Consider the following 15,549-nt stretch of genomic DNA (forward strand, 5'->3'; position numbering starts at 1 on the left):
TCCAATCTTTGCCTCCTAAATCTGAAATCACTTAACAAATATATCAAGGCATCTAATGGAATCAAGATAAATTAAATTTAGCTATTGTAAGACCTAAAAAGCATGTTTTCACTCTTAAGCACAATTAAAGGAGAAGTTATAAAACCATGCTATTTCATTGAATAAATGTGGAAAAAGATGATAAAATCCTCTAAATTCAACACAAGATAAACCCTACAAATGGGGTTTATCAACCTCCCCACACTTAAACTAAGCATGTCCTCATGCTTAAACCAAGAGAAAGCAAAGGATATCAACATTTATTCAATGAAATCTAACTAAATGCACCCTACCTATATGCAACTATCTACATGAATGCAATTGCTTGGTCAAAATAAGTCAATTCCCAAGAATACATATATGCACAAGGGCTAAGAGTATTAACAACCATGCCAAACCATAATTGAATTGAGCTATTAAATATTTTTACAAACTTGCATGAAGATTAATGATCATAGGTGAAAAACATGTAATTGAGCAATCGAACCCTCACCGGTAGTGTTTACACTCTATTTGCTCAAGTGTTTAGGGTTGATTCACTTAATTCTCCCCTAATCATGCTTTCCAAGATTTGTTTTTCTTCTAACAATCAATATTTATTTCATACATGCATACACCTATCATGAGGTCTTTTCATTGGTTGTAATGGGGCTAGGGTCAAGGTAGGATGCATATTTGGTCAAGTGAGCTTGAAATTTGAATCTTTGATAAGCTTAGACTTCCCATCTAACCTATGACATCCTATACAATTCAAACTAACCTAACTATCCATTTTTCACTTTTTAACATACTCATGCCTTTTCTTTTCATTTCACAACTCTTATGCATTGACCCTTATTGAGCTTTGCTTTGGGGGCATTTTATCCCCTTTTTATTTCTTTTCTTTTTTTTCTTTCTTTCCCTTTTTTAATTTTTTCTTTTCTTTTCTATATTATTTTTTTTCTTTTTCTTTCTTTCTCTTTTGTTTTTCTCATTTTTTTCTTTCTTTCAAACTATATACAAGAACATCAATGCATAAGGTTTTACTTTTGATCAATACATGAGCATGCACCCAATTCCCAATATTTACAACAAAAATACAAAACCACCCCTTTTCTCAACCAATGTCCCAAGTTTTCCCACACTTGAATGTTACACACACACTAGCCTAAGCTAATCAAAGATCCAAATAAGGACTTTTATTGTTTTCCGCTTTAAGGCTTGTAATGTGCTAAATTAAGAACAAATGGGTTAATCGTAGGCTCACAGTGGCTAACAATGGAAGATAAAAGGTAAGGCTATTTGGGTAAGTGAGCTAAATGAAATGATGGTCTCAATCATATAAATGCATGAATACACAAAATAATGGACACAGAGAATCAAACAAATCAAATATTACAATCATAGAAAGAGAACAATTACACACAAGAATGGAAAATAAGTGGTTATAAGATGTAACCACACCATTAGGCTCAAATCTCACAAGCTTGTGTTCTTAGCTCAAAAATCATGTTCCATAATATATATATGATTTAAGCAAGTTTTATGAAAAGTTTTCACTCAAATTAATTGGTGCCCTATAGATAGAAATGCTTGAAAAATTTCATTATTTTGACTAAGCTTTTTATGTATATATATGCAAAAATAAGAAAATGAAATAGAAAATCCTAAAAACCTAAAATGAAATGCAAAAGTGTTGGGATTAGAATTTTATTACCCAAAATCGCCGATCGGTCAGACGACCTCCCCACACTTAAAAGTTTGCACCGTCCTCGGTGCACTCAAAGATGAGCAAGGGGGTACGGTGACTCTCTGGATTGCTACCTTCAGCTGGTAGATCAACCGGTTTGCTGCGTGTTCTTTCTTCCACTGCTATTTTTGCTTGCGGTGCATCAATCATGAAAAATAGAAAAGAACACCATAAGATAAGAAAACACAAAAGCAAGGAAGCATACATTGTTGGAGTGAGGTAATTCACTAGGTGCAGAAAGTATTTTTTGTCAGAATTACTGTTAGTTGTGGGTGATGCAATATATCAAACAGTTAGTGGGTTAGCAAACAGAATTGAAAATAACAAAGAAAAACAAAAGAGTAGAGGGGGAAGGGAAGAAGTTTAACTAAAACAGAAAGTAAATCACTCAAACAGAAAATGAAATTCACAAAATAAAAATGCTCAATCTAGTGATCTTCCAATTTAATCATTATTGATGCACAATCAATCCCCAGCAACGGCGCCATAAACTTGATGCGGGTGGAAACTGTCTCTCAACAAATTTCCTTCGGCAAGTGTACCGAATTTGTTGTCAAGTAAAAACTCACAATAGAGTGAGGTCGAATCCCACAGGGATTGATTGATCAAGCAACTTTAATTAGAAGAATGTTCTAGTTGAGCGAATCCAGAATTTGGGTTGAGAGTTGCAGAAAATAAAATGGCGGGAATATAAATAACAGAAAAGTAAATGCTAAAATTAAAGGACTGGAAGTAAATGACTGAAAGTAAATTGCAGAATCGTAAATGGGAATGGGGGATTTGCTCATAAAAGTAAATGGCAAAAATTAAAGAGAATGGGTAAGATCAGAGATGGGGAGTTCATTGGGCTTAGGAGATATCGCAATCCTCCGGATCAAGTTCATTTTCATCTCTTCCTCAATCAATGCACTCATTGATCTCCTTGGCAATCTTAATTGATTGAATTACAAATTCAATCTCTCAAATCTTGATTAATAGCCAATTCCTTGGTCAATTGCTCATGAGAAGAGATGAAGTATGGTCACTGATTATACCACATGCATTTCCCAAATCAAGTATTGAGAGGGTTATAGTCACATACCCATCCAAACCCAATTTGGTCCAGCATGAGAAAGCATTTCTAGCTTGATCTCTTCATTCCTCTTTCAAGGTTCAAAAGAGATCCAAGTTTGAATAGATTCTTTTCCAAGATAACTACCCAATTGGATGAAGATCGAAAGCTTTCAAGTAAAATCAAGAGAAAAGATAGAAGAAGAATAATGAAAATTAGTATTGATCCATCAAATTACAACAGAGCTCCCTAACCCAATGAAAGGGATTTAGTTGTTCATAGCTCTAGAAAATGAAAACAAAGAAGGAGAATACATCATAAAACTAGAAAATGTAGAGAAGGTAAAATACAGAGAGTAGTTCTCTTTTCCAACTTTTTGAACCCCTCAACAATTCAAAGCTACTCCTATATATACTACTTTTCTCAGCTTCTAGTTGACTCTTCAAGTCTTGGGCCTTTGGATCTTGAGTTTGAAGCAGTTCTCTTCTTTATTTGGGCTTGGCTTTACTTGCAGAGAGAAAGTGTGAAGTGGGCAGAGACTTTAGCTCAAGATGTTAGGGGTGTTAACGTTTAGTGAAAATATGAGTTCGAGAACGTTAGTGACAATCAACTTTCTCACTAACGTTCCTAAGTGAAAGCCACGTTAACTTCAACGTTAGTGGCACAAACGTTGCCACTAACGTTGCCTCTAAGTCCTTCGCACACGTTATTGAGACTTAACATTCCCAATAACTTTGAAAAGCCCCCTTTGTTCCCACGTTAGAGCCCACGTTAACTTAGTTAACGTGGCTCTTTAACGTGGGCTTGCCATCCTTCGAGAACGTTAGTGCCACTCAACATTGTCACTAACGTTCCAAGGTGCCCCTATGTCTCACGTTAGAGTCCACGTTAACTAGGTTAACGTGGCTTCTAACGTGGCCATGCTTAGCCATCCCCAACGTTAGTGACAATGTTGAATGTCACTAACGTTGGCGTTTCTTTCACTCATCAACGTTAGCTTCCACATTAACTGAGTTAAAGTGGAAGTTAACGTGGCTCCTTGGGGGGTTGTATGGTTGCTTCCAACGTTGGTGACAATGTTGGGTGTCACTAACGTTGTCGACCACTCTTGCTTCTTACATTAGCTCCCACGTTAACCAAGTTAACGTGGGAGTTAACGTGGTATGTTTCTCCTTAGGCCAACGTTAGTGACAATGTTGAATGTCATTAACGTTGGCGTTTCTTCCCCCTTTTAGCGTTAGAGGCCACGTTAACTAAGTTAACGTGGACTCTAACGTGGCCACTTGTGTGCATTTGCCAACGTTAGTGACAATGTTAAGTGTCACTAACGTTGGCTCAACTTCCCCTCTCCACGTTAGAGTTCACGTTAACTTAGTTAACGTGACTCTTAACGTGGTCAATGATGGCTTCGAGAGCGTTATTGGCAATCACATTTCTCATTAACTTTGCAAGTTACCTCCCATTCCTTACTTCCTTTGGTCCTGAAATCAAGCAATAGAGTGCATCAAAGTTCTAGTACAAATCATGGGTAATGCAGCATACAATTTGTCACTAAACTCATGCAAAATCCTCATGAAATAATGTAAAATGCACAATGTATGCTTGAATCAAGGTGTAAGTGAATATCTACCCAAAACTAGCTTATTTCCTAAGAGAATGCATGAAACTAACCTAAAAACAGTAAAGAAAAGGTCAGTGAAACTGGCCAAGATGCCCTAGCATCACTACGTCTTTCTGAGCACTCACGAGTCCTCCTACACTGCAGATATGGCTGTTCTCCTTTGGTGTATCCTTACAGACCAGCCTCTCAACTTACCAAGACACCTCCGGCATGCCATGTGACATGTACAGATTGCGGGCAACCTACCCTTTTCCACCTTGGTTTCAGATCTAGTCTCGGTAGCTGGAGTCTCCTACAGAGCTGGGGACACCAAGACCATAATTCCGCGGGATGATCAGATTGTCCCTAATGGGAAGTACATCAGACCCCCAGCAGCCACTACCAGCCAGACCGCAGACCCGGTCAGAGATATTCCTTCTCCTTCCACATCACAAGCACCTTCAACAAATCAGCTTCTCCTACAGATACTTCAGAAGTTGGACCAGCTTGACCGGCAGGAAAAGCAAAGGGAGCGCCGTAACAAGCGCCGATTTACATACCTCAAGGAGCTGATTGTTGGCAACCACCCACCTGAAGACGAACCAGACACTCCGGACTCCACCTCACCTACCAGCACCGGGAGCCATGATGACCCTGACTGTGGAGATGCTGTTATCAGCCCCCCTTTGTTCCTGACTGATGGCACCGAGGACGGTGCCAAGCTTTAAGTGTGGGGAGGTCGGTCAGTACCTGACTTCCGGAGGTAATCTCTCTCTCTTAACACCAACATTTTAGTTTTTTTGTTAGATAGAATAGATTGCATGATAATAATTGTTTGTATGTTGAAGAACTGAAGATTGATGGTTTAAAATTCAGAATAAATCCTCGTTGCAAGTATAGTTTCTAAACCAAGCAATTAACCTTTCTTACAAACGTTTTGGTTGTCACAAGTAACAAACCCCTAAATAAATTGATAACCGAAGTATTTAACCTCGGGTCATCTTCTCAAGGAACTGCAGGGAAGTGTGTTCTTATTATTGGTTATGAGTTTGTAAATTAGGGTTTTGGAGTTTGGGCAATGGGCACAGGTATATTTATAAATTAAAGAAATAAAAATAAATAAGAAATTTTATTGTAATTAAATTAAAAACCTTGACCCAGAGAAGATTAATCGAAAGTTCTATCCTTGTTGAATTTTTCTCAAGATGAATTGATAATTTAAGGTTGCTTCTACTTAGTTATCCTTTACCAAGTAAAGTAAAAGAAAGTCAAGTAAGTTGGAAGTCTACTTCTATTCATAAGTTCTAATCCTCTCCCTTGGGAAGGATTATTGTTAGTGACTAGAGAGTCAGCCAACGATAAACCCAATTACAATTTAACTCTTGAGTAATTCAACTCAAGTGTCTCCGAATATTAATCAACTCTAAAATCAAGTTAGGATCCAACTTAGAACATTAATTAATAACAAACAATAGAAGAAGTGATAAATCTGAAATACCTCAATTATATTAAATAAAATATTCAAATCTTAACATGGAAAAGTTCATAAGCCAATTAGGCAACATAACTAATACAAGCATTAAAGGATCTGAAAATAAGAGATAAATATAAAGTAAAAGAAATATTGAACCTGATGAAGAGTTGAATCCTAAATCCTTTAAGAGGAATCCTAATCCTAAAACCTAAGAGAGAGGAGAGAACCTCGCTCTCTAAAAACTACATCTAAATTATGAAAAGTGAATTATGAAAAGCATAATTATGAATGGATGTATTCCCCCACTTTATAGCCTTTAATCTGTGTGTTCTAGGCTGAAAACTGGGTCAAAAACAGCCCAGAAATCACTCCCAGTAGTTTTTGTTACATTCAGGTCGCGGGAAAGTGAAGCGGAGGTGTCGTCCACGCGTTCGCGCGGATTGCAATTCGCAGATATGACGCGGGTGCGTCATTCACGCGTTCGCGTCGCCTAACGTCAGGGAAGCTATGGAAAATTATATATCAAATCGATGCCCCGGACGTTAGCTTTCCAACGCAACTAGAACCGCATCATTTGGACCTCTGTAGCTCAAGTTATGACCGTTTGAGTGCAGAGAGGTCAGGCTGGACAGCTTTAGCAATTCCTTCAGTTTCTTGTATTCCTTCCACTTTTGCATGCTTCCTTTCCATCCTCTAAGCCATTCCTGCCCTGTAATCTCTAAAAACATTTAACACACATATCAAGACATCTAATGGTGATAAGAGAGGATTAATATTAACAATATAAAGGCCAAAGAAGCATGTTTTCAATCATAGCACAAGATCAGGAAGGAAAACATAAAGCATGCGATTAGTATGAATAAATGGGTAAAGAGTTAATAAAAACTACTCAATTAAGCATAAGATAAACCATAAAATAGTGGTTCATCAACCTCCCCACACTTAAACATTAGCATGTCCTCATGTTAAGCTCAAGAGAAGCTATAAAAGAAGTGAAGAGGAATGGTAGAATGTATGAAATGCAATCTATCTTATATGAATGCATCTACATGCAAAATGTTTCTACCTACTTGGTTAAAAGTAAATAAATCTTCCAAGAACAAATATGAATTGGATTTCACTAATTCAAATTACAAAATAGAGTACAAATAGACTTGCAAGAAAAAAATAGCTTATGAAAGCCGGGAACAAGGAATCAAGCGTCGAACCCTCACCGGAAGTGTATACACTCTAATCACTCAAGTGTTTAAGGTCCGACTCTCTCAATTCTCTACTAACCTTGCTTTCTAAGGCTTGCTCTTTATCTAACAATCAACATAAATTTAATGCACAGATACACATATCAAGAGGTCTTTTAAGGGTTGTAATGGGGTTAGGGTCAAGGTAGGATTGTATTTGGCCAAGTGGACTAAAATCTGAATCTTTAATTAACTTAAACTTTCCACCTAACTTTAGACAATCCATGTAATCATAATATCACATCTAACTATCCATTAACCATGTTTTCCACATATTCGTGCATTCTAATTTCAAGTACGGTACATATGTATTGCTTTCACCACTTACTTTGGGGCATTTTGTCCCCTTTTTGTTTAATTGCTCTTTTTTTTTCATATATATATATATTTTTTTTTCTTTTCTTTTATTTTTCTCAATGCATATGATTAAATTATTGGATGCATGAATCATGTCCTAAACATTTTTTTTTCACATTTTCAGAAAATTCTAACATACTCAATTCTCAAACCAAATGTTTCCAAATTCAACTTTTCCCATACTTAATTCATGAGCACTCTCACTAGTCTAAGCTAACCAAGGATTCAAATTAAGGACATTATTATTTTTCGCTTAGAGTTAATGATGTGCTATAGTAAAGAACAAAGGGGTATAATAGGCTCAACATTGGTTTGCAAATAATAATGAAAGGGTAAGGCCATATGGGTATGTAAGCTCAGTGAAATAAAAGCCTCAATCATGTAAGTGTATGCATACATCAAACCATGGAAATATAGAATTAAGCAAGACAAAGATCACAATTTTAGAGAGAAAAAACACACACCAAAAATAAAATATTGGTTGGTAAAATGCAACCAATTCAAATAGGCTCAAAAATCTCACAGGTTTTGTGTGTTCGAGCTCTAAACCATGTTTCAGTATAATATTTCTTCAAACAAGTGTAACATTAAATTTTATTCAAATTAGTGAAATGCTCTTAAAAGGTTTCTTGAAAAAGAAAATATTACTTCAACCAAGTGGTAAAATATGCATAAAATCAAATAATTATGCAATCAAATTTGTAAATGCAATAACTAACAAGGAAAATAAACCATTGGTGTTGAGATGGAAGAGTAACTAACCCATGGAGATCGATATCGACCTCCCCACACTTAAAGATTGCACCGTCCTTGGTGCATGCTGAGATGTGCAGGTGGACGGGTTGTTCCAACTGATGCTTTTCTTCAAGGATTGTGCAGATGGACTTGTTTGTCTCCCCTTTTAGAAGTTTCTCCCTTTTTTCGTCTTCGGTGGCCAGCCTGAAAGAAGAGAAAAATAAGAAAAGTAACCCAAAAGATAGAAAATAAATGAAATACGGGTATTAATGCTAGATGATAAGGGTCTCATTTACATAGAAGCTTCAACATGTTCGTGAGAAAATAATAGAAATACATGGCAAATCAGTGGTGCAGAAATTGCAACAAAGGGGAGGAGTGTGGGTAATGAAAGTATCAATATAAGTTCATGTCAATGCAAATGAAGTACAAGTATCATAAAAGATTGGCATTGGCAGATAATTAATATCATCCCATAGTGTAAAACAAGTCACTAAGCACCAAAATAATTCAAGAAAAGATGCAACAGTTGAATAAGAACATTTAACACCAAAGGAAAAATAATGAATTTAGAAAAGAAAGAAAAAATATGCACAAAATTAAGATGCAATGAATGAAATATGCAAATAAATTAAGTAAAATAAAATGAAAGATAAGAAGAATGAGAAGGGAAAGAATGGAAGAAGAAGTAAGTAAGAAAGGAGGGAGGAAAAATTAGGATTGGGGAAGAAAAGATAAGATATTTGGCAAATTAGGATAAGCTGTGCGGCGCAAGCGACGCGGACGCGTGGGGCACGAGGTCACGTGACTTGCACTTATACGGATTGATGCGGTCGCGTCTGTCACGCGGTCGCGTGACTCGTTTTTGTGCTACTGGCGCGAGGGCAGCCTCGCGCTTGCACAACTCTCTGTTCGAAACTTAGTATTGCCGAAATCCAGGGTCACGTGGTCACGTGGGGGACGCGATCGTGTGGTTGGCCTTGTTTTGAAAAACGGCGCGGACGCGTGGGGCACGCGTTCGCGTGGTACGGCTTGTGCTTCTAGCACCGTTCCAGCTCCATTCCAGCCCAACTTACTGCCATACACCCATTTACGTCGATTCCACAGAACGACGCGTTCGCGTGGGTGACGCAGACGCGTGGGAGGCTCTTTTGCCACATGACGCGGATGCGTCAGCGACGCGGTCGCGTGGGGTCAAATTATGCTAAAGGCGCGGCTCCAGCCACGCTCTCGCATGACTCTCTGTTCAATTCTTTTCTTCCCAACGCACTAGTGACGCGGACGCGTCAGCGACGCTGCCGCGTCGCGTGCGTATTTTTTTTATATGCAATTATGCAATTATGCAGTATGAAATGCTAATGTAGATGCTATGAATAATTCCAGGTTCAATAAAATTAAAATAAAATAAAAACAAACAACATGAAATAAAATTGAAAAAGAAACGATCATACCATGGTCGGTTGTCTCCCACCTAGCACTTTTAGTTAAAGTCCTTAAGTTGGACATTTGATGAGCTTCATGTTATGGTGGCTTGTGCTTGAATTCATCCAGAAATCTCCACCAATGTTTGGAATGCCAACAGCCTCCGAGATCCCAAACTAGGCGCAGAAAGCCTTCAAGTAAGTTAAAGCAAGTGACAAGGCCCCAAGAGTGTTGATTGCCAGAATGAATTCTGGGGTCCCAAATCTTGCTTTTGCACCCGTCTTCTTGTTGATCATTATGATTCCATCCGGGTAGCAAGCAATCTGAATTCTCACTAAAGCGGCCAAACAACTTCCTAGACCCATTCAGTTGAGCTTTACACCAACCTTTGCATTTAAACTTAAAGCTTCCAACCATAATGAATCTTGCAGGACAAAATTTACCACTGACCATCTTCCTCTTACTCTTAATGCCACAAAGAGCTCTAAGTTGACCATCTGTCTCAAGTAAACCATATTCAAGTGGAAAAGTAAAAGTTAAGGATAAGAGTTTTACCCACTTGAATGTTGTATTGGATGGTAATAGCTTTGGGGGAGAGGTCTCTAACAAGTTTGGCACAGAGATTTCAAGCTCCATTCCCTTAAGCTCTTCCTTGACAATTTCCACCTCCTTGCAAGCTTCTTCAGTTTTAACCTTGTCCTCTTGGTAGCTTTCCTTCAATTCAATCTCTTCTTTATTGCTCACCAAGGGAATGGGAGGTTGTGCTTCTTCTTCTTTAATCTCCATCTCTTGATCAACCTCTACAAAGTCTTCAACCATGATCTGCCTTGGAGGTTGTATGCTCTCCTTAACATCAACATCTAACACCGTGGAAGGAGGCTCTGTGACTGGACTTTCCAATGGAGGTATAGCATCTCTTAAGTCTACAACCACTTCTTTCTTAATAATCACTGCTTTGTCCAGTTGTTTAAGTATAAAATCGTACTCATCCTCGATAATTTTCTTTCCATAACAACTCCTTTCAACTACTCTTTCATCTTCAAGGGTCTCTCCTACCTTTACCCGTAGGGCCTCCTCTAGCTCTTTATGAAGTATGGATTCGCGAAGATGATTCCTTCTTTCCTGTTCCATATCAATAGCATAATTGGGATCATCTTACTCTTGGATTGATGGATGTGGGTGCTCTTACATGGAGGGTGGTGATGGGATGAAAAGATCATTATGTGGTTGAAAAGGAAGTGCACTAGAGCTTGAGGGTTGAATATTGGAGGTAGAAAGTTGGTTCATGCGGGATATATGATTTTGGAGTGTAGAGGTGAGACCAATGATATTAGAGATGAGTGTATTGTTATCCAATGGAGGTTGAGGTGGATCTATGTATGGCTCATTCGGTTCATAGGGTGGTTGGTATGGTGGATGTGGGTTAGGGTCATATGGAGGTAAATGGTGTAAAGGGGCTTGTGAGTTTGGTGGTTCAAATGTATGTTGGGAAGGTGGTTCATAAGCATATGATGGGAGTCCATCATATCTATCAGCATAGTATGCAGTGTAGAGTGGTCCTTGCCCATGATATCTTGGAGGGTGTTGTTGCCTAAAGGGTTGATCAGATCCTCTTGGCTCCATCCATCTTTGATTGCTTAGACCTTGATGCATATTCTTGTTATAGCTTCCACTCCTTTCAACAGATTTAGAACCGAACTCAAAGCGAGAGGGGTGAGAATTCATGGTAGCTAATAAAAATTAAAAATGAAAATAAAAACAAATTTAAATTAAAAGGTTATTGAAATTTAAATTTTGAATTTGAAAATTAAATTTTGAAATTTTGAAATTTAAATTTTGAAATTTAAATTTTTGAATTTTGAATTTTGAAATTTGAGATTTGAATTTTGAAATTTTAAATATTGAATTTTGAAATTTGATTTTTGAAATAAGATAAGATAAGTTTTTTGAAAAAGATATGATTTTTGAAAAAGATTTGAATTTTGAAATTTAAATTTTGAAAATTTTAAAAAATTTTTTAAATTTGGAATTTGAATTTTAAGTTTTTAAAATTTGAATTTTGAAAATTGAAATTTGAAATTCAAAATTTGAGTTTTAAATTTTGAATTTTTGAATTTAATGAGGAAAGAGAAAAACAATAAAATGACACCAAACTTAAAATTTTTAGATCAAAACGAAGAAAACAATTAAGAACAACTTGAAGGTCAAGATGAACACGAAGAACAACTTGAAGATCAAGATGAACACCAAGAACAAAATTTTTTTTTGAAAAATTTTTTAATAACTAAATAAAAACCAATAACCTCTTAATTTACGAAAAATCAAAAATAAAAACAAAAATAAAAACAAATAAACAAGCAAAAAGCAAATATTTACAATAACCAATAATAAGGCACACGTTTGCAATACCCCGGCAACGGCACCATTTTGAAGAACTGAAGATTGATGGTTTAGAATTCAGAATAAATCCTCGTTGCAAGTATAGTTTCTAAACCAAGAAATCAACCTTTCTTACAAACGTTTTGGTTGTCACAAGTAACAAACCCCTAAATAAATTGATAACCGAAGTATTTAACCTCGGGTCGTCTTCTCAAGGAACTGCAGGGAAGTATGTTCTTATTATTGGTTATGAGTTTGTAAATTGGGGTTTTGGAGTTTGGGCAATGGGCACAGGTATATTTATAAATTAAAGCAATAAAAATAAATAAGAAATTTTATTGTAATTAAATTAAAAACCTTGATCCGGAGAAGATTAATCGGAAGTTCTATCCTTGTTGGATTTTTCTCAAGATCAATTGATAATTGAAGGTTGCTTCTACTTAGTTATCCTTTACCAAGTAAAGTAAAAGTCAAGTAAGTTGGAAGTCTACTTCTATTCACAAGTTCTAATCCTCTCCCTTGGGAAGGATTAGTGTTAGTGACTAGAGAGCCAGCCAACGATAAACCCAATTACAATTTAACTCTTGAGTAATTCAACTCAAGGGTCTCCGAATATTAATCAACTCTAAAATCAAGTTAGGATCCAACTTAGAACATTAATTAATAACAAACAATAGAAGAAGTGATAAATCTGAAATACCTCAATTATATTAAATAAAATATTCAAATCTTAACATGAAAAAGTTTATAAGCCAATTAGGCAACATAACTAATACAAGCATTAAAGGATCTGAAAATAAGAGATAAATATAAAGTAAAAAAAATTTTGAACCTGATGAAGAGTTGAATCCTAAATCCTTTAAGAGGAATCCTAATCCTAAAACCTAAGAGAGAGGAGAGAACCTCTCTCTCTAAAAACTACATCTAAATTATGAAAAGTGAATTATGAAAACCATAATTATGAATGGATGCATTCCCCCACTTTATAGCATCTAATCTGTGTTCTGGGCTGAAAACTAGGTTAAAAACAGCCCAAAAATCACTCCCAGTGGTTTCTGTTACGTTCAGGTCGCGGGAAAGTGACGCGGAGGCGTCGTCCACGCGTTCGCGCAGATTGTAATTTGCAGATACGACGCAGGCACGTCATTCACGCGTTCGCGTTGCCTAACGTTGGGGCAGCTATTGCAAATTATATATCAAATCGAAGTTCCAGATATTAGCTTTCCAACGCAACTGAAACCGCATCATTTGGACCTCTGTAGCTCAAGTTATGACCGTTTGAGTGCAGAAAGGTCAGGCTGGACAGCTTTAGCAGTTCCTTCAGTTTCTTGTATTCCTTCCACTTTTGCATGCTTCCTTTCCATCCTCTAAGCCATTCCTGCCCTGTAATCTCTGAAAACACTTAACACACATATCAAGGCATCTAATGGTGATAAGAGAGGATTAATATTAGCAATATAAAGGCCAAAGAAGCATGTTTTCAATCATAGCACAAAATCAGGAAGGAAAACATAAAGCATGCGATTAGTATGAATAAATGGGTAAAGAGTTGATAAAAACCACTCAATTAAGCATAAGATAAACCATAAAATAGTGGTTCATCACATGTATGTTTGCTTGGTTAAAGTAATAAATTTCTTTTCAAGACTCTATTTCATAATATTTCACTAATGTAAATTGAAAAATTTGTGTTAAACTTGTTTGAAGACTGTAAATTGGAACATGATTTTTGAGTTAAGAACACACAACCTGTGAGATTTGAGCTTAATTACATGGTTACACTATTTAACCATAACATTTTATTCTTGTGTGTTTTCTTCTCTATAATTGTAATCTATAGTTTATTCTACTCTATATGTCCAATGTTTAGTGTATTTATATGCATGCATATGATTGAGGCCATCATTTGTTATTAGTTCACTTATCCCAAATAGCCTACCCCTTCAAATACCTTTGTTAGCCACCTTGAGCCTTTGAATCCCCATTTGTTCTATATTTTACCACATCACTAGCCTTAAGCGGAAAAAAACAATTAATTACCCCAATTAAATCTTTGGTTAGCTTAAGATAGAGATTGTGTATCAAATAAGAGTGGGAAAACTATGGGAACATGGGTTAATAGGGAATGTGTTATGTTTCTACTTTGATAAAATATTAGGAATTTGGGTACCTACTCATGTGAGACCAGAAAAATTAAAAACCATGTGCATTGATATGTTATGTTTATTTTTATAAAAAAAAAAACCCAAAAATATTCAATAAATAAATAAGTAAATAAGGGGACAAAATTACCCCAATGTTAAGTTAATGAAAGATCAATGCATATGTGATAAAAAAAAATTAAAGACAAGTTGATACATGAGTATGTGATGCAAAAGTGGGAATTTTAGGTAGCTAGGCATAATTTTAGAGTTATATAGAGAGTGTGTGTGTGTTTAGATGAGAACTTAGGTTAGTCAAGGATTCAATTTATAGCTCACTTAGCCATACATATATCCTCACCCTTACCTTAGCCCCATTACAACCTTGAAAAGACCTCATGATGTTTGCATTGGTACATTAAGTATTTGTTGATTGGTTAGGTGAAGAACAAAGTTTAGAAAGCATGACTAGAGAAGACTAGAGTGGACTACCCTATACACTTGAGAGATTAGAGTGCATATACACTACCAGTGAGGGTTCAATGCTTGATTCTATGTTCCCTGCTTTCATGAGCTGTCTTCTTACAAGTCTACTTTTCTTTACTGTATGATTTTAATTAGTGATATCTGATTTATGTTTGTCTTGAAGAACTTATTTACTTTAAACCAAGTAGACAGAATCATCTTAGCATATAGTTGCATTCATATATAAGTTGCATTTCATGAGTCTTACTTTTTCCTATTTATTCTTTTGATCTCCTTGAGCTTAGCATGAGGATATGCTAATGTTTAAGTGTGGGGAGTTTGATAAAACACTATTTTATGGTTTATCTTGTGGTCAATTGAGTGGTTTCATCAAGTCTTTGCACGCTTATTCATACAAATTGCATAGTTTTACAATTCCTTCCTAGTTTTGTTCTATGGTTAAAAACTTGCTTCCTAAACCTTTAATTTATGTATTTTAATCCCTCTTTATACCATTCGATGCCGTGATCTGTGTGTTCAGTGTTTTTAGGCTTTATAGGGCAGGAATGGATTAGAGGATGGAGAGAAAGCTTGCAAAAATGGAAGGAGCACAAGAAATAAAGGAGACAATCAGCAAAGAGCGATGCATACACATGGCTCACGCGTGCGCGTGAATTGGAGTTCGCACAACGACACGTGCGCATGCCTGACACGTAAGCGTGACAAGGAAAATCGCCAAACGACGCGCACACATGACTGACGCGTACGCGTGACATGCGCGATCTGCAGAAATTGCAGAAAATGATGGGGGCAATTTTGGGCAGATTTTGGATCCAGTTTCCGGCCCAGAAATACAGACTAGAGCCAGGGGACTAGCAGAGACTCAAGAAACATTCTCATTTAGCATAGTTTTAGAATT

Source organism: Arachis ipaensis, chromosome B5, assembly GCF_059453495.1.
Source record: "Arachis ipaensis isolate K30076 ecotype BB chromosome B5, ASM5945349v1, whole genome shotgun sequence".
Classification (NCBI taxonomy): Eukaryota; Viridiplantae; Streptophyta; class Magnoliopsida; order Fabales; family Fabaceae; genus Arachis; species Arachis ipaensis.